We start from the raw sequence: 19850 nt of genomic DNA on the forward strand, positions 1-19850 counted from the left end.
AGCTCATCAGTGGGAGACCCATGGGAATGGACAGGTAATCAGAGGGAGACAGGTCATCAGAGTGAGACCCATGGGAGCAGACATGTAATCAGAGGGAGACCCATAGGCGCGGATATGTTATCAGAGAGAGACCCATGGGAATGGACAGGTAATCAGAGGAAGACCGATGGGAATGGACAGGTAATCAGAGGGAGACCCATTGGAGTGGACAGGTAGTCAAACGGAGACCCTTGGGAATGGACATGTCATCAGAGGGAGACCCATGGGAATGGACAGCTAATCAGTGGGAGATCCATGGGAATGGACAGGTAATCAGAGGGAGACCAATGGGTGCCCAAGGGAATGGACAGGTAATCATAGGGAGACCCATGGGATAGACAGGCAATTAGAGGGAGACACATGGCAATGAACAGGTAATCCGAGGGCGACCCATGGGAATGGACAAGTAATCAGAGGGAGGCCCATGGAAGCATATGGGAATGGACAGGTAATCAGAGGGAGACCCATGGGAATGGCCAGTTAATCAGTGGGAGATCCATGGGAATGGACAGATCATCAGAGGGAGACCCATGGGAATGGACAGGTCATCAGAGGGAGACCCATGGGAGCACATGTGAATGGAGAGGTAATCAGAGGGAGACCCATGGGAATGGACAGATCATCAGAGGAAGACCCATGGGAATGGACAGGTCATCAGAGGGAGACCCATTGGAATGGACAGGTAATCAGAGGGAGGCCCATGGGAATGGACAGGTCATCAGAGGGAGACCCATGGGAGCACATGGGAATGGATAGTTAATCATTGGGAGATCCATGGGAATGGACAGATCATCAGAGGGAGACCCATGGGAATGGACAGGTAATCAGAGGGAGACCCATGGGAATGGACAGGTCATCAGAGGGAGACCCATGGGAGCACATGTGAATGGAGAGGTAATCAGAGGGAGGCACATGGGAGTGGATAGGTCATCAGAGGGAGAACTTTGGGAGTGGACAGGTGATCAGAGGGAGACGCATGGGAATGGTCAGGTGATCAGAGGGAGACCCATGGGAGCTGACCGGTCATCAGAGGGAGACCCATGGGAGCACATGTGAATGGAGAGGTAATCAGAGGGAGGCACATGGGAATGGACAGGTCATCAGAGGGAGAATTTTGGCAGTGGACAGGTGATCAGAGGGAGATCCTTGGGAATGGACATATCATCAGAGGGAGACCCATGGGAATGGACAGCTAATCAGTGGGAGACCCATGGGAATGGGCAGGTAATCAGAGGGTGATCCATGGGTGCCCAAGGGAATGGGCAGATAATCATAGGGAGACCCATGGGATCAGACAGGCAATTAGAGGGAGACACATGCAATGAACAGGTAATCCGAGGGCGACCCATGGGAATGGACAAGTAATCAGAGGGAGGCCCATGGAAGCATATGGGAATGGATAGGTAATCAGAAGGAGACCCATGGGAATGGCCAGTTAATCAGTGGGAGATCCATGGGAATGGACAGATCATCAGAGGGAGACCCATGGGAATGGACAGGTTATCAGGGTGAGACCCATGGGAGCCCATCGGAATGGACAGCTGATCAGAGGGACACCCATGGGAATGGATAGTTAATCAGTGGGCGATCCATGGCATTGGACAGGTCATCAGAGGGAGAACCATGCGAATGGACAGGTCATCAGAGGGAGACCCATGGGAATGGACAGGTCATCAGAGGGAGACCCATGGGAGCACATGGGAATGGACAGGTCATCAGAGGGAGACCGATGGGAGCCTGTCGGAATGGACGGGTAATCATAGGGGCACACATGGGAATGGACAGCTAATCAGAGGGACACCCATGGGAATGGACAGGACATCAGAGGAAGAACCATGGGAATGGACAGGTAATCAGAGGGAGACCCATGGGAAAGGACAAGTAATCAGAGGGAGGCCCATGGAAGCATATGGGAATGGATAGTTAATCAGAGGGAGACCCATGGGAATGGACAGATCATCAGAGGGAGACCCATGCAAATGGACAGGTGATCAGAGGGAGACCCATGGGAGCTGACCGGTCATCAGAGGGACACCTATGGGAATAGACATGTCATCAGAGGGAGACCCATGGGGATGGACAGGTAATCAGAGGGAAACCCATGGGAATGGACAGGTGATCAAAGGGAGACCCATGGGAGCTGACCGGTCATCAGAGGGACACCTATGGGAATAGACATGTCATCAGAGGGAGACCCATGGGGATGGACAGGTAATCAGAGTATGACCCGTGGGAATGGAAAGGTAATCAGAGGAAGACTGATGGGAATGGACAGGTAATCAGAGGGAGACCCATTGGAGCGGACAGGTAGTCAAAGGGAGACACTTGGGAATGGACAGGTCATCAGAGTGAGACCCATGGGAATGGACAGCTAATCAGTGGGAGACGCATGGGAATGGACAGGTAATCAGAGGGAGATCCATGGGAGCCCATGTTAATGGGCTGGTAATCAGCGTGAGACCAATGGGTGCCATGCGAATGGACAGGTCATCAGAGAGAGACCCATGGGAGCCCAAGGGAATGGGAAGATAATCATAGGGAGACCCATAGGAATGGACATGTAATCAGAGGGAGACCCATGGGAGCAGTCAGGTAATCAGAGGGAGACCCATGGGAATGGACAGATCATCAGAGGAAGACCCATGGGAATGGACAGGTGATCAGAGGGAGACCCATGGGAATGGATAGGTAATCAGAGGGAGGCCCATGGGAATGGACAGGTCATCAGAGGGAGACCCATGGGAGCACATGGGAATGGATAGTTAATCATTGGGAGATCCATGGGAATGGACAGATCATCAGAGGGAGACCCATGGGAATGGACAGGTAATCAGAGGGAGATCCCTGGGAATGGACAGGTCATCAGAGGGAGACCCATGGGAGCACATGTGAATGGAGAGGTAATCAGAGGGAGACACATGGGAATGGACAGGTCATCAGAGGGAGACCCATGGGAATGGACAGGTAATCAGAGGGAGATCCATGGGAATGGACAGGTCATCAGAGGGAGACCCATGGGAGCCCGTCGGAATGGACGGGTAATCAGAGGGGCACACATGGGAATGGACAGCTAATCAGAGGGACACCCATGGGAATGGACAGGACATCAGAGGGAGAACCATGGGAATGGACTGGTAATCAGAGGGAGGCCCATGGAAGCATATGGGAATGGATAGTTAATCAGAGGGAGACCCATGGGAATGGACAGATCATCAGAGGGAGACCCATGCAAATGGACAGGTGATCAGAGGGAGACCCATGGGGCTGACCGGTCATCAGAGGGACACCTATGGGAATAGACATGTCATCAGAGGGAGACCCATGGGGATGGACAGGTAATCAGAAGGAAACCTATGGGAATGGACAGGTCTTCAAAGGGAGACCCATGGGAGCTGACCGGTCATCAGAGGGACACCTATGGGAATAGACATGTCATCAGAGGGAGACCCATGTGGATAGACAGGTAATCAGAGGATGACCCGTGGGAATGGAAAGGTAATCAGAGGAAGACTGATGGGAATGGACAGGTAATCAGAGGGAGACCCATTGGAGCGGACAGGTAGTCAAAGGGAGACACTTGGGAATGGACAGGTCATCAGAAGGAGACCCATGGGAATGGACAGCTAATCAGTGGGAGACGCATGAGAATGGACAGGTAATCAGAGGGAGATCCATGGAGCCCATGTTAATGAGCTGGTAATCAGCGTGAGACCAATGGGTGCCATGCGAATGGACAGTCATCAGAGGGAGACCCATGGGAGCCCAACGGAATGGGAAGATAATCATAGGGAGACCCATAGGAATGGACATGTAATCAGAGGGAGACCCATGGGAGCAGTCAGGTAATCAGAGGGAGACCAATGGGAATGGACAGATCATCAGAGGAAGACCCATGGGAATGGACAGGTCATCAGAGGGAGACCCATTGGAATGGACAGGTAATCAGAGGGAGGCCCATGGGAATGGACAGGTCATCAGAGGGAGACCCATGGGAGCACATGGGAATGGATAGTTAATCATTGGGAGATCCATGGGAATGGACAGATCATCAGAGGGAGACCCATGGGAATGGACAGGTAATGAGAGGGAGACCCCTGGGAATGGACAGGTCATCAGAGGGAGACCCATGGGAGCACATGTGAATGGAGAGGTAATCAGAGGGAGGCACATGGGAATGGACAGGTCATCAGAGGGAGACCCATGGGAGACCATCGGCTTGGACACGTAATCAGAGGGGCACACATGGGAATGGACAACTAATCAGAGGGACACCCATGGGAATGGATAGTTAATCAGAGGGAGACCCATGGGAATGGACAGGTCATCAGAGGGAGACCCATGGGAATGGATAGTTAATCAGAGGGAGACCCATGGGAATGGATAGTTAATCAGAGGGAGACCCATGGGAATGGACAGGTGATCAGTGGGAGACGCATGGGAATGGACAGGTAATCAGAGGGAGATCCATGGGAGCCCATGTTAATGGGCTGGTAATCAGCATGAGACCAATGGGTGCCATGCGAATGGACAGGTCATCAGAGGGAGACCCATGGGAGCCCAAGGGAATGGGAAGATAATCATAGGGAGACCCATAGGAATGGACATGTAATCAGAGGGAGACCCATGGGAGCAGTCAGGTAATCAGAGGGAGACCCATGGGAATGGACAGATCATCAGAGGAAGACCCATGGGAATGGACAGGTCATCAGAGGGAGACCCATGGGAATGGACAGGTAATCAGAGGGAGGCCCATGGGAATGGACAGGTCATCAGAGGGAGACCCATGGGAGCACATATGAATGGAGAGGTAATCAGAGGGAGGCACATGGGAATGGACAGGTCATCAGAGGAAGACTTATGGGAGCACATGTGAATGGAGAAGTAATCAGAGGGAGGCACATGGGAATGGACAGGTCATCAGAGGGAGACCCATGGGAATGGATAGTTAATCAGAGGGAGACCCATGGGAATGGATAGTTAATCAGAGGGAGACCCATGGGAATGGACAGGTGATCAGAGGGAGACCCATGGGAATGAACAGGCAATCAGAGGGAGGCCCATGAGAGTGCAAAGGTCATCAGGGGGAGACCCATGGGAGCAGTCAGATAATCAGAGGGAGACCCATGGGAATGGTGAGGTGATCACAGGGAGACCTATGGGAGCGGACAGGTAACCAGAGGGAGGCCCATGGGAATGGACAGGTAATCAGAGAGAGACCATGTGAATGGACAGGTAATCAGAGGGAGACCCATGGGAATGCTCAGGTCATCAGAGGGAGACCCATGCAAATGGACAGGTAATGAGAGGGAGACCCATGGGAATGGACAGGGGATCAGAGGGAGACCCATGGGAGCGTACAGGTCATCAGAGGGAGACCCATGGGAATGGACAGGGGATTAGAGGGAGACCCAAGAGAGCGGACAAGTCATCAGAGGTAGACCCATGGGAATGGACAGGTAATCAGAGAGAGACTCATGGGAATGGACAGGTAATCAGAGGGTGACCCATGGGAATGGACAGGGGATCAGAAAAGACCAATGTGAATGGACAGGGGATCAGAGGAAGACCCATAGGAGCGGACTTGTTATCAGAGAGAGACCCATGGCAATGGACAGGCAATCAGAGGGCGACCCGTGGGAATGGAAAGGTAATCAGAGGGAGACCCATTGGAGCGGACAGGTAGTCAAAGGGAGACACTTGGGAATGAACAGGTCATCAGAGGGAGACCCATGGGAATGGACAGCTAATCAGTGGGAGACCCATGGAAATGGACAGGTCATCAGAGGGAGACCCATGGGAGTCCAACGGAATGGGAAGATAATCATAGGGAGACCCATAGGAATGGACATGAAATCAGAGGGAGACCCATGGGAGCAGTCAGGTAATCAGAGGGAGACCCATGGGAATGGACAGATCATCAGAGGAAGACCCATGGGAATGGACAGGTCATCAGAGGGAGACCCATGGGAATGGACAGGTAATCAGAGGGAGGCCCATGGGAATGGACAGGTCATCAGAGGGAGACCCATGGGAGCACATATGAATGGAGAGGTAATCAGAGGGGGACCCATGGGAATGGACAGGTCATCAGAGGGAGACCCATGGGAGCACATGTGAATGGATAGGTAATCAGAGGGAGGCACATGGGAATGGACAGGTCATCAGAGGGAGATCCATGGGAATGGACAGGTCATCAGAGGGAGACCCATGGGAGCCCATCGGCTTGGACAGGTAATCAGAGGGGCACCCATGGGAATGGACAGCTAATCAGAGGGACACCCATGGGAATGGAGAGTTAATCAGAGGGAGACACATGGGAATGGACAGGTCATCAGAGGGAGACTCATGGGAATGGATAGTTAATCAGAGGGAGACCCATGGGAATGGATAGTTAATCAGAGGGAGACCCATGGGAATGGACAGGTCATCAGAGGGAGACGCATGGGAATGGACAGGTGATCAGAGGGAGACCCATGGGAGCTGACCGGTCATCAGAGGGAGACCCATGGGAATGCTCAGGTAATCAGAGGGAGACCCATGGAAATGGACAGGTAATGAAAGGGAGACCCATGGAAATGTACTGGTAATGAGAGGGAGACCCATGGGAATAGACAAGTAATCAGAGGGAGACCCATGGGAGAGGACAGGTAATTAGTGGGAGACCCATGGGAATGGACACGTAATTAGTGGGAGACCCATGGGAATGGATAGATAATCAGTCGGAGACCCATGAGAATGGACAGATCATCAGATGGAGACGAAAGTGAGTGGACAGAGACCCATGGGAGCAGACAGGTTTACTGAGGGAGATGCATGGGAATGGACAGGTAATCAGTGGGAGACCCATGGGAATGGAAGGTAATCAGAGGGAGTTACAAGGGAATGGACAGGTAATTAGAGGGAGACAGGTAATCAGAGGGAGACCCATGGGAATGGACAGGTTATCAGAGGGACACACATGGGAATGGACATGTAATCAGAGGGACACCCATGGGAGCAGTCAGGTAATCAGAGGGAGACCCATGGGAAAGGACAGGTAGTCAGAAGGAGACCAATGGGAATGGACAGGTAATCAGATGGAGACCCATGGGAGCTGACAGGTCATGAGAAGTAGACCTCTGGGAATGGACAGGTAATAAGAGAGAGACCATGTGAATGAACAGGTCATCAGAGGTAAACCCATGGGAATGGACAGGTAATCAGAGGGTGACCATGTGAATGGACAGGTAATCAGAGGTAAACCCATGGGAATGGACAGGTAATCAGAGAGAGACCATTTGAATGCACAGGTAATCAGAAGGAGACTCATGGGAATGGACAGGTAATCAGAGGGAGACTCATGGGAATGGACAGGTAATCAGAGTGAGACCCATTGGAATGGACAGGTTATCAGAGGGAGTCCTGTAGGATGGACAGGTAATCAAAGGGAGAACCATGGGCGAGGTCAGGTACTTAGTGGGAGACTCATGGGAATGCTCAGGTCATCAGAGGAAGACCCATGGAAATGGACAGGTAATGAGAGGGAGACCCATGGAAATGTACAGGTAATTAAAGGGAGACCCATGGGAATGGACAGGTAATCAGAGGGTGACCATGTGAATGGACAGGTAATCAGAGGTAAACCCATGGGAATGGACAGGTAATCAGAGAGAGACCATGTGAATGGACAGGTAATCAGAGGGAGACTCATGGGAATGGACAGGTAATCAGAGGGAGACCCATGGGAGCTGACATGTAATCAGAGGGAGACCCATTGGAATGGACAGGTTATCAGAGGGAGTCCTGTAGGATGGACAGGTTAGCAGAGGGAGACCCATGGGCGAGGTCAGGTACTTAGTGGGAGACCCATGGGAATGCTCAGGTCATCAGAGGAAGACCCATGGAAATGGACAGGTAATGAAAGGGAGACCCATGGGAATGGACAGGTAATCAGAGGGAGACCCATGGGAGAGGACAGGTAATTAGTGGGAGACCCATGGGAATGGACAGGTGATCAGAGGGAGATCCAAAGGAATGGACAGGTAATCAGTTGGAGACCCATGGGAATGGACAGATCATCAGATGGAGACGCATGTGGGCGGACAGAGACCCATGGGAGCAGACAGGTTTACAGAGGGAGACGCATGGAATGGAGAGGTAATCAGAGGGAGATCCATGGGTGTGGACAGTCAATCAGAGGGAGATCTGTGGGAGAAAACAAGTAATCTGAGGGAGACCCATGGGATCAGTCAGGTAATCAGAGGGAGGCCCGTGGGAGCGAACAGGTAATCAGAGGGAGATCCGTGGGATCAGTCAGGTAATCAGAGGGAGACACAAGGGATTGGACAGGTAATTAGAGGGAGACAGGTCTTCAGAGAAAGACCCATGGGAATGGACAGGTAATCAGAGGGACACCCATGGGAGCGGTCAGATAATCAGAGGGAGACCCGTGGGAATGGACAGGTCGTCAGAAGGTGACCCATGGGAGCAGACAGGTAATCAGATGGGGACGCATGGGAACGGACAGGTCATCAGAGGGAGACCAATGAGAATGGACAGGTAATCAGAGGGAGACAGGTCATCAGGGGAAACCCATGGAAGCAGACAATTATCAGAGTGAGACCCATGGGAGCGGATAGGTAATCAGAGGGAGATCCATAGGAGCGGACATGTTATCAGAGGGAGATCCATGGGAATGGTTAGGTAATCAGAGGGTAACCCGTGGAAATGGAAAGATAATCAGAGGAAGACCGATGGGAATGGACAGGTAATCAGAGGGAGACCCATAGGAATGGACAGGTAGTCAGAAGGAGACCCATGGGAATGGACAGGTAATCAGATGGAGAACCATGGGAGTGGACAGGAAATCAAAGGCAGTCCCATGGGAATGGACAGGTAATCAGAGGGAGACCCTTGGGAATGGACAGGTAGTCAGAAGGAGGCCCATGGGAATGGACAAGTAATCAGAGGGAGACCAAAGGGAATGGAAAGGTAATCAGAGGGAGACCCATGGGAGTGGACAGGTCATCAGAGGGAGACCCATGGGAGCGGACAGGTCATCAGAGGTAGACCCATGGGAATGCACAGGTAATCAGAGAGAGACCATGTGAATGCACAGGTAATCAGAGGGAGACTCATGGGAATGGACAGGTAATCAGAGGGAGACCCATGCGAATGGACAGGTCATCAGAGGGAGACCCATGGGAATGCTCAGGTCATCAGAGGGAGACCCATGGAAATGGACAGGTAATGAAAGGGACACCCTTGGGAATAGACAGGTTAATCAGAGGGAGACCCATGGGAGAGGACAGGTAATCAGAGGGAGACCCATTGGAATGGACAGGTTATCAGAGGGAGTCCTGTAGGATGGACAGGTAATCAGAGGGAGACCCATGGGCGAGGTCAGGTACTTAGTGGGAGCCCCATGGGAATGCACAAGTCATCAGAGGGAGACCCATGGGCGAGGTCAGGTACTTAGTGGGAGACCCATGGGAATGCACAAGTCATCAGAGGGAGTCCCATGGGAATGCTCAGGTCATCAGAGGGAGACCCATGGGAGCAGTCAGGTAATCAGAGAGAGACCCATGGGAGCGTACAGCTAATCAGAGGGAGACCCATGGGAGCATACAGCTAATCAGAGGGAGACCCATGGGAGCATACAGCTAATCAGAGGGAGACACATGGGAATGGACAGGTGATCAGCGGGAGACCCATGGGAGCGGACATGCAAGCAGAGGTAAACCCATGGGAATGGACAGGTAAGCAGAGAGAGACCATGTGAATGGACAGGTCATCAGAGGTAGACCCATGGGAATGAACAGGTAATCAGAGAGTGACCATGTGAATGGACAGGTCATCAGAGGGAGACGCATGGGAATGGATAGGTAATTAGAAGGAGACAGGTCATCAGAGGGAGACTCATGGGAATGGAAAGGTCATCAAAGAAAGACCCATGGGAGCAGATATGTAGTCAGAGGGTGACCCATGGGAATTGACAGGTATTCAGAGGGAGAGCCAAGGAATGGTCAGGTAATTAGAAGGAGACCCATGGGAATGGACAAGTAATTAGTGGGAGACCCATGGGAATGGACAGGTTATCAGAGGGATACCCATGGGAATGGACAGGTAATCAGAGGGAGACCCATGGGAGAGGACAGGTAATCTGTGGGAGACCCATGGGAATGGACAGATCATCAGTTGGAGACGCATGTGAGTGGACAGAGACCAATGGGAGCAGACAGGTTTACAGAGGGAGATGCATGGGAATGGACAGGTAATTAGTGGGAGACCCATGGGAATGGACAGGTTATCACAGGGAGACCCATGGGAATGGACAGGTAATCAGTGGGAGACCCATGAGAATGGACAGATCATCAGATGAAGACGCATGTGAGCGGACAGAGATCCATGGGAGCAGACAGGTTTACAGAGGGAGACGCATCGGAATGGACAGGTAATCAGTGGGAGACCCATAGGAATGGACAGGTTATCAGAGGGAGACCCATGGGAGCAGTCAGGTAACCAGAGGGAGACCCATGGGAATGGACAGGTAGTCAGAAGGAGACCCATGGGAATGGACAGGTAATCAGATGGAGAACCATGGGAGTGGACAGGAAATCAAAGGGAGTCCCATGGGAATGGACAGGTAATCAGAGGGAGACCCTTGGGAATGGACAGGTAGTCAGAAGGAGGCCCATGGGAATGGACAAGTAATCAGAGGGAGACCAAAGGGAATGGAAAGGTAATCAGAGGGAGACCCATGGGAGTGGACAGGTCATCAGAGGGAGACCCATGGGAGCGGACAGGTCATCAGAGGTAGACCCATGGGAATGCACAGGTAATCAGAGAGAGACCATGTGAATGCACAGGTAATCAGAGGGAGACTCATGGGAATGGACAGGTAATCAGAGGGAGACTCATGGGAATGGACAGGTAATCAGAGGGAGACCCATGGGAGCTGACAGGTCATCAGAGGTAGACCTATGGGAATGGACAGGTAATCAGAGGGAGACCCATATGAATGGACAGGTAATCAGAGGGAGAACCATTGGAGCGGTCAAGTAATCAAAGGGAGACACTTGGGAATGGACAGGTCATCAGAGGGAGACCCATGGGAACGGACAGCTAATCAGTGGGAGACCCATGGGAATGGACAGGTAATCAGAGGGAGACCCAGGGGAGCGGACAGGTCATCAGAGGTAGACCTATGGGAATGGACAGGTAATCAGAGAGAGACTATGTGAATGGACAGGTCATCAGAGGTAGACCCATGGGAATGGACAGATAATCAGAGAGAGACCATGTGAATGCACAGGTAATCAGAGGGAGACTCATGGGAATGGACAGGTAATCAGAGGGAGACCCATGCGAATGGACAGGTCATCAGAGGGAGACCCATGGGAATGCTCAGGTCATCAGAGGGAGACCCATGGAAATGGACAGGTAATGAAAGGGAGACCCTTGGGAATAGACAGGTTAATCAGAGGAAGACCCATGGGAGAGGACAGGTAATCAGAGGGAGACCCATTGGAATGGACAGGTTATCAGAGGGAGTCCTGTAGGATGGACAGGTAATCAGAGGGAGACCCATGGGCGAGGTCAGGTACTTAGTGGGAGCCCCATGGGAATGCACAAGTCATCAGAGGGAGACCCATGGGCGAGGTCAGGTACTTAGTGGGAGACCCATGGGAATGCACAAGTCATCAGAGGGAGTCCCATGGGAATGCTCAGGTCATCAGAGGGAGACCCATGGGAGCAGTCAGGTAATCAGAGAGAGACCCATGGGAGCGTACAGCTAATCAGAGGGAGACCCATGGGAGCATACAGCTAATCAGAGGGAGACCCATGGGAGCATACAGCTAATCAGAGGGAGACACATGGGAATGGACAGGTGATCAGCGGGAGACCCATGGGAGCGGACATGCAAGCAGAGGTAAACCCATGGGAATGGACAGGTAAGCAGAGAGAGACCATGTGAATGGACAGGTCATCAGAGGTAGACCCATGGGAATGAACAGGTAATCAGAGAGTGACCATGTGAATGGACAGGTCATCAGAGGGAGACGCATGGGAATGGATAGGTAATTAGAAGGAGACAGGTCATCAGAGTGAGACTCATGGGAATGGAAAGGTCATCAAAGAAAGACCCATGGGAGCAGATATGTAGTCAGAGGGTGACCCATGGGAATTGACAGGTATTCAGAGGGAGAGCCAAGGAATGGTCAGGTAATTAGAAGGAGACAGATCATCAGAGGGAGACAATGGGAATGGACAGGTTATCAGAAGGAGACCCATGGAAATGGACAGGTAATCAGATGGAGAACCATGGGAGTGGACAGGAAATCAGAGGGAGATCCATGGGAATGGACAGGTAATCAGAGGGAGACCCTTGGGAATTGACAGGTCATCAGAGGGAGACCAATGGGAGTAGACAGGACATCAGAGGGAGACCCATGGGAATGGACAGGTAATCAGAGGGAGACCCAGGGGAGCGGACAGGACATCAGAGGTAGACCTATGGCAATGGACAGGTAAACAGAGAGAGACCATGTGAATGGACAGGTAATCAGAGGTAGACCCATGGGAATGGACAGGTAATCAGAGAGAGAGACCATGTGAATGCACAGGTACAGAGGGAGACTCATGGGAATGGACAGGTAATCAGAGGGAGACACATGGGAATTGACAGGACATCAGAGGGAGACCCATGGGTATGGACAGGTCATCAGAGGGAGACCCATGGAAATGGACAGGTAATGAGAGGGAGACCCATGGGAATGGACAGGTAATCAGAGGGAGACCCATGGGAGAGGACAGGTAATCTGTGGGAGACCCATGGGAATGGACAGATCATCAGTTGGAGACGCATGTGAGTGGACAGAGACCAATGGGAGCAGACAGGTTTACAGAGGGAGATGCATGGGAATGGGCAGGTAATTAGTGGGAGACCCATGGGAATGGACAGGTTATCAGAGGGAGACCCATGGGAATGGACAGGTAATCAGTGGGAGACCCATGAGAATGGACAGATCATCAGATGAAGACGCATGTGAGCGGATAGAGACCCATGGGAGCAGACAGGTTTACAGAGGGAGACGCATCGGAATGGACAGGTAATCAGTGGGAGACCCATAGGAATGGACAGGTTATCAGAGGGAGACCCATGGGAGCAGTCAGGTAACCAGAGGGAGACCCATGGGAATGGACAGGTAGTCAGAAGGAGACCCATGGGAATGGACAGGTAATCAGATGGAGAACCATGGGAGTGGACAGGAAATCAAAGGGAGTCCCATGGGAATGGACAGGTAATCAGAGGGAGACCCTTGGGAATGGACAGGTAGTCAGAAGAAGGCCCATGGGAATGGACAAGTAATCAGAGGGAGACCCAAGGGAATGGAAAGGTAATTAGTGGGAGACCCATGGGAGTGGACAGGTCATCAGAGGGAGACCCATGGGAGCGGACAGGTCATCAGAGGTAGACCCATGGGAATGGACAGGTAATCAGAGGGAGACCCATTGGAATGGACAGGTTATCAGAGGGAGTCCTGTAGGATGGACAGGTAATCAGAGGGAGACCCATGGGCGAGGTCAGGTACTTAGTGGGAGACACATGGGAATGCACAGGTCATCAGAGGGAGACCCATGGGAGAGGACAGGTAATTAGTGGGAGACCCATGGGAATGGACAGGTAAGCAGTGGGAGACCCATGGGAATGGACAGATCATCAGATGGAGACGCATGTGAGCGGACAGAGACCCATGGGAGCAGACAGGTTTACAGAGGGAGACGCATGGGAATGGACAGGTAATCAGAGGGAGATCCATGGGTGTGGACAGTCAATCAGAGGGAGATCTGTGGGAGCAGACAAGTAATCTGAGGGAGACCCATGGGATCAGTCAGGTAATCAGAGGGAGACCCATGGGAATGGACAGGTGATCAGAGGGAGATGCATGGGAATGGACAGGTAATCAGATTGTGATCCGTGGGATTGGACAGGTATTCAGAGGGAGACCCATTGGAGCAGACAGGTAATCAGAGGGAGACCCGTGGGAATGGACAGCTAATCAGAGGGAGATCCATGGGAATGGACAGGTCATCAGAGGGAGACCCATGGGAGCAGACAGGTTTACAGAGGGAGATGCATGGGAATGGACAGGTAATCAGATGGAGACCCATGGGAATGGACAGGTAATCAGAGTGTGACCCGTGGGAATGGACAGGTAATCAGAGTGTGGTCCGTGGGATTGGACAGGTAATCAGATTGTGATCCGTGGGATTGGACAGGTAATCAGAGGGAGACCCATTGGAGCAGACAGGTAATCAGAGGGAGACCCATGGGAATGGACAGGTCATCAGAGGGAGACCCATGGGAATGGACAGGTAATCAGAGAGAGACCCATGGGAATGGACAGGTCATCAGAGGGAGACCCATGGGAATGGACAGGTAATCAGAGAGAGACCCATGGGAGCTGACAGGTTATCAGGGGGAGTCCTGTAGGATGGACAGGTCATCAGAGGGAGACCCATGGGCAAGGTCAGGTACTTAGTGGGTGACCCATGAGAATGCACAAGTCATCAGAGGGAGACCTATGGGCGAGGTCAGGTACTTAGTGGGAGACCCATGGGAATGGACAGGTAGTCAGTGGGAGACCCATGGGAATGGACAGATCATCAGATGGAGACGCATGTGAGCAGACAGGTTTACAGAGGGAGACGCATGGGAATGGACAGGTAATCAGTGGGAGACCCATGGGAATGGACAGGTAATCAGAGGGAGACCAATGGGTGCGGACAGTCAATCAGAGGGAGATCTGTGGGAGCAGACAAGTAATCTGAGGGAGACTCATGGGAGCAGACGGGTCATCAAAGGGAGACCGATGGGAATGGACAGGTAATCAGAGGGAGACCCATGGGAATTGACAGGTAATTAGAGGGAGACAGCTTATCAGAGGAAGACCCATGGGAATGGACATGTAATCAGAGGGACACCCATGGGAGCAGTCAGGTAACCAGAGGGAGACCCATGGGAATGGACAGGTGATCAAAGGGAAACCCATGGGAGCGGACAGATAATCAGAGGGAGACCCATGGGAACGGACAGGTAGTCAGAAGGAGACCCATGGGAACGGACAGGTCATCAGAGGGAGACCCATGGGAATGGACAGGTGATCAGAGAGAGGCCCATGGGAATGGACAGGTAGTCAGAAGGAGACCCATGGGAATGGACAGGTAATCAGATGGAGACCCATGGGAACGGGCAGGTAGTCAGAAGGAGACCCATGGGAACGGACAGATCATCAGAAGGAATCCCATGGGAACGGACAGGTCATCAGAGGGAGTCCCATGGGAATGGACAAGTAATGAGAAGGAGACCCATGGGAATGGACAGGTAATCAGAGGGTGACCCATGTGAGTGGACAGGTCATCAGAGGGAGACCTGTGGGAGCCCATTGGAATGGGCAGGTAATCAGAGGGAGACCCATGGGAATGGCCAGTTAATCAATGGGAGATCCATGGGAATGGACAGGTCATCAGAGTGTGACCAGTGGGAATGGACAGGTAATCAGAGGGATACCCATTGGAGCGCACAGGTAATCAGAGGGAGACCCGTGGGAATGGACAGGTCATCAGAGGGAGACCCATGGGAATGGACAGCTAATCAGAGGGAGAGCCATGGGAGCATACAGGTCATCAGAGGGAGACCCATTGGAATTGACCGCTAATCAGAGGGAGACCCATGGGAATGGACAGGTCATCAGAGGGAGACCCATGGGAATGGACAGGTCATCAATGGGAGACCAATGGGAATGGACAAGTTATCAGAGGGAGACCCATGGGAATGGACAAGTTATCAGAGGGAGACCTATGAGAATGGGCAGATAATCAGAGGGTAACCCCTGGGAATGGACAGGTATTCAATGGGAGACCCATGGGAGCCGAGAGGTAATCAGAGGGAGACCCATGGGAGCAGACAGGTCATCGGAGGGAGACCCATGGGAGCAGACAGGTCATCAGAGGGAGATCCATGGGAGCTGTCAGGTAATCAGAGGGTGACCTGTAGGAGCAGACAGGTAATCAGATGGAGACCCTTGAGATCTGTCCTTGGCATTCAGGGAAAAGGTGGCCTGACCAGCTGTCTGATTGAATACTTGGCAAAGCCCCAAACTAGAGACGTCCTTGTGGCACCTCCTGCCTTCCTGCGTGCCCTACCTCTGCCATCTGCGACTCTTTCTGGCCCTGGGTGGTGGCAGTGTTTTTGGCGAGGATGTGTATTCTGTTTGTTGGCTCCAAATCGTAAAATACTATTGGCTTAGAATCCCTACAGTATGGGAGCAGGCCATTCAGCCCATTGAGACCACACCAACCCTCTGAAAAGCATCCCACCCAGACCCACCTTTGTATTTCTGATGGCTAACCCATCTTGCCTGGACACAATGAGCAAGTGAGCATGGCTGTATTACCCGACCTGCACATCCTTGGACCGTGGGAGAAAACCGCATCACCCAGAGGAAACCCACGCAGACATAGGGAGAACATGCAATCTCCACACAGACAGTCACCAGAGGCTGAAATTGAACCCAGGTCCCTGGTGCAGTGAGGCAACAGTGCAAACCACTCAGCCACCTTACTGCCCTTCCTGTTGATAATGGTAGCAGGGTTGGGTAACATTGGGTAACGTTTATTGCTCCTTCATTCTTTCATGAGATGTAGGCATTGTTGGCAAGGGCATTTTTATTGTCCATCCCTAATTGCCCTTGACCTGAATGGCCCACATGGCCCCTATTGTCCATCTGGAGTCAAATATACTCCAGACCAGGTAAATAGGGTGGAGTTGCTTCCCTAAAGGACATTAGTGATTCAGATGGCATGTTACAATAATTCATGGCACTATTTTTGAGATTAGCTTTATAATCCAGATTTATTACCCAAGAGTTTAAATTGCACCAGTGGCCGTGGTGGGATTTGAAGCCATATCCTCAGAACATCGGTCTTGCTTTCTGCATTAATATTTCTGTCACAATATCAAGCATCTTTCCATTGGTCACTTCCTGTCGGGATGGGGGCAGGTGAATTAAAATTGGGACCACTGGATAATTCTAGATTACAGGTGTTGTTGGCCATAATGTGACATTTGTGAGATAGATAGAACCCAAGCACACTGATTCAGATCCTTAGGTCTGGAATTCCTCCCCTGCGCCTCTCTGTCTCATCCTCCCTGTTCTCCTTTGGGGACACTGGTCAAAATCCATCTCCTTGACCAAACTTCTAGCAGTCAGTCCTGATATCACACAGTCACAGAATTGCTAATGTACCGATTCAGTCCCTCATGCCTGCACCTTCTCTTTCAAAGGAGCATCAGTGCCCAGTGCTAAAGTGTTTTCCCCATGCCGTTGCACATTGTCTTTCTCCAAACATGACATGATCTAATATTGCCTTATGTGGTTTAATGTCAAATTTTCTCAACAACTCTCCTGTGAATACCTCAGGACATTTTGCTACTTTATATGTTCGAGATAATGCAACTTCCAGCTAATAGCAGGAACGGAGAAAACAAAAGAAGTTTGTGGCAAAATAATGGGATGGTGCTGAAGAGACAGCAGGATGTTGGATGATGGTGAAACTCATTAGACCAAGGAAATGGAAAATAGGCAGGCAGCACACCAATTTTGTTCTGGCTGCTAATTCAATCACTTTTACAGGCAGCCAGCAATCTTCATACTGTTCATTGGCTGCACATGACCAAGCAGTGGGTATAATATCATCAGTGCCATGTATTACTGAAAACTAGCCAGCGTCTCCTGAAGAGGAGATGTATTGTGTCTGCTGAAGGTGATGGGATCTTTCTAGTTATTGCAGTTTGTACCAATCAACAATGACTGACTTTCGGAGAGTCGCGACATGAAGGTTTATGGACACTGTGCTGGAGGTCTTGGCAATGATGTGAAAAGGAGAAGGACCATCCATTCTCAAGGGGGATATGAGGCAATGGGAAGAGATAGAAGGTAAAGTCAATGTCAGGGGTATGATTGCAAGATCGGGATGCAATATTTGTTCAATATTTAACCTGTTCACACACACTTTTTCCCTTTGATTGAGGGATCAACAGCTAGAGGCATGGATTTAAGGTAAGGAAATGTGAAGAAGGATTTTTCTCACCCGGGGGATTGTGTGAATCTGGGATTCTCTGTCTGTATGGATGGTAGAGGCAGAACCCATCATAACATTTAAGGAGTATTTAAACGCTCGCTTGCAGTACCAATGCATACAGGGCTATGAGTCAAGCGCTGGAAAATGGTTTGAGAATAATTAGGTAGTTGTTTTTGACCAGTGCAGATATGATGGGCTGGAGGGCTTTCTGTTGTGCTGTAGACCTCAATGACTCGGTGGTAGTGGATACATCAGAACATAAGAACTAGGAGCAGGACTAAGCCATCTGGCCCCTCGACCCTGTTCCACCATTCATGGCTGATCTTTTCATGGCCTCAGCTCCACGTACCCGCCCTCTCACCGTAACCTTTAATTCCTTCATTGTTCAAACATTTATCCATCTTTGCCTTAAAAACATTCAACGAGGTAACCTCAACCACTTCACTGGGCAGGGAATTCCACAGATTCATAGCCCTTTGGGTGAACAAGTTCCTCCTCAACTCAGTCCTGAATCTGCTCCTCCTTATTTTGATGCTGTACCCCCCTGGTTCTAGTTCTAAGGTACTTGCAATCGTGTATCTGCCCAGAGGTAGAGACACTGCTGTTAACCTAACCCCTTATTCCAGTCCCTATCCCTGATGAAACCAGGTTTAATGATTGATTAAGGCAAAAGGATCTTCAAATATCTTATTCTTCCAGCAGTACCACAAACTTCAACCATTGTTCAATTGACAACACTCTCACTCACCCAGGAGAAAGCAAGGAGAAAATTGACCAGGATCCATTTTCATTTCTCAGTGAAGGTGCCAGACCTGCTTTAAGTAATACCCGTCCTGTGAAATAGTCCTTCCAGAATCAAATGGTTGCTGTTGATACGAATTATTGCATTTCTGATGTGATATTATGAGGATGACATTCAGCCGCGGGCAGTTCTTATTCTCCCTGTGCCACATGTTTAATCTTTTGAGAGCTGGCATCTTGTCTCACAGTGAAAGCTGCACACATCAAACATTGCCAATTGTTCATTGCACAGACGAAGAAGCTATCATTTACAACAGAATATGGTGCTTCAGGGACTCTTGCCCTTATAATGCTATAAGCAGGTGATCTTCCCATTGTAGAGTGTTCATCTCACCATCATTTTAGGTCAAGTTAAGGAGCTGAAATTGACTATACTGCTGGAGTTTGGCAAGGAGATCCTCTTTAGCTCCCAATATTACTCAGAAAGAATGCTCGCCTCTAAATCTAAAATCTTGTTCTGAGGTCTGAATGCATCATCTGAGTTGGTTCATGAATGTGAGATATTTGATACAAAGGGAGTGTTTGCGTTGTCAGCAATGTTGTTATTTGGATGAAATGTTAAACCACAGGGTGGTTATAAAAGATGGAATGAGAAGAGTAGGGAGTGACCTACTCAAAATTTCATCTGTAAGACACGGGAGCATAATTAGGCCATTCAGCCCATCAAGTCTGCACTGCCATTCGATCATGGCTTATATGTTTCTCAATCCCATCCTCCTCCTTCCTCCCTGTAACCCCTTTCTCCCTCATTCATCAAAACCCTTTCCATTTCTGTTTAAATACTCGCGATGACTTGGCCTCCAAAATCTGTTGCAGCAATGAGCTCGACAGATTGACCACGTTCTGGCTGAAGAAATTCTTCCTCATCTCTGTTCTAAAAGGTC

This window comes from Chiloscyllium plagiosum, unplaced genomic scaffold, assembly GCF_037043375.1.
Source record: "Chiloscyllium plagiosum isolate Xiang-an unplaced genomic scaffold, Cpla_swu_hap1 HiC_scaffold_37, whole genome shotgun sequence".
Classification (NCBI taxonomy): domain Eukaryota; kingdom Metazoa; phylum Chordata; class Chondrichthyes; order Orectolobiformes; family Hemiscylliidae; genus Chiloscyllium; species Chiloscyllium plagiosum.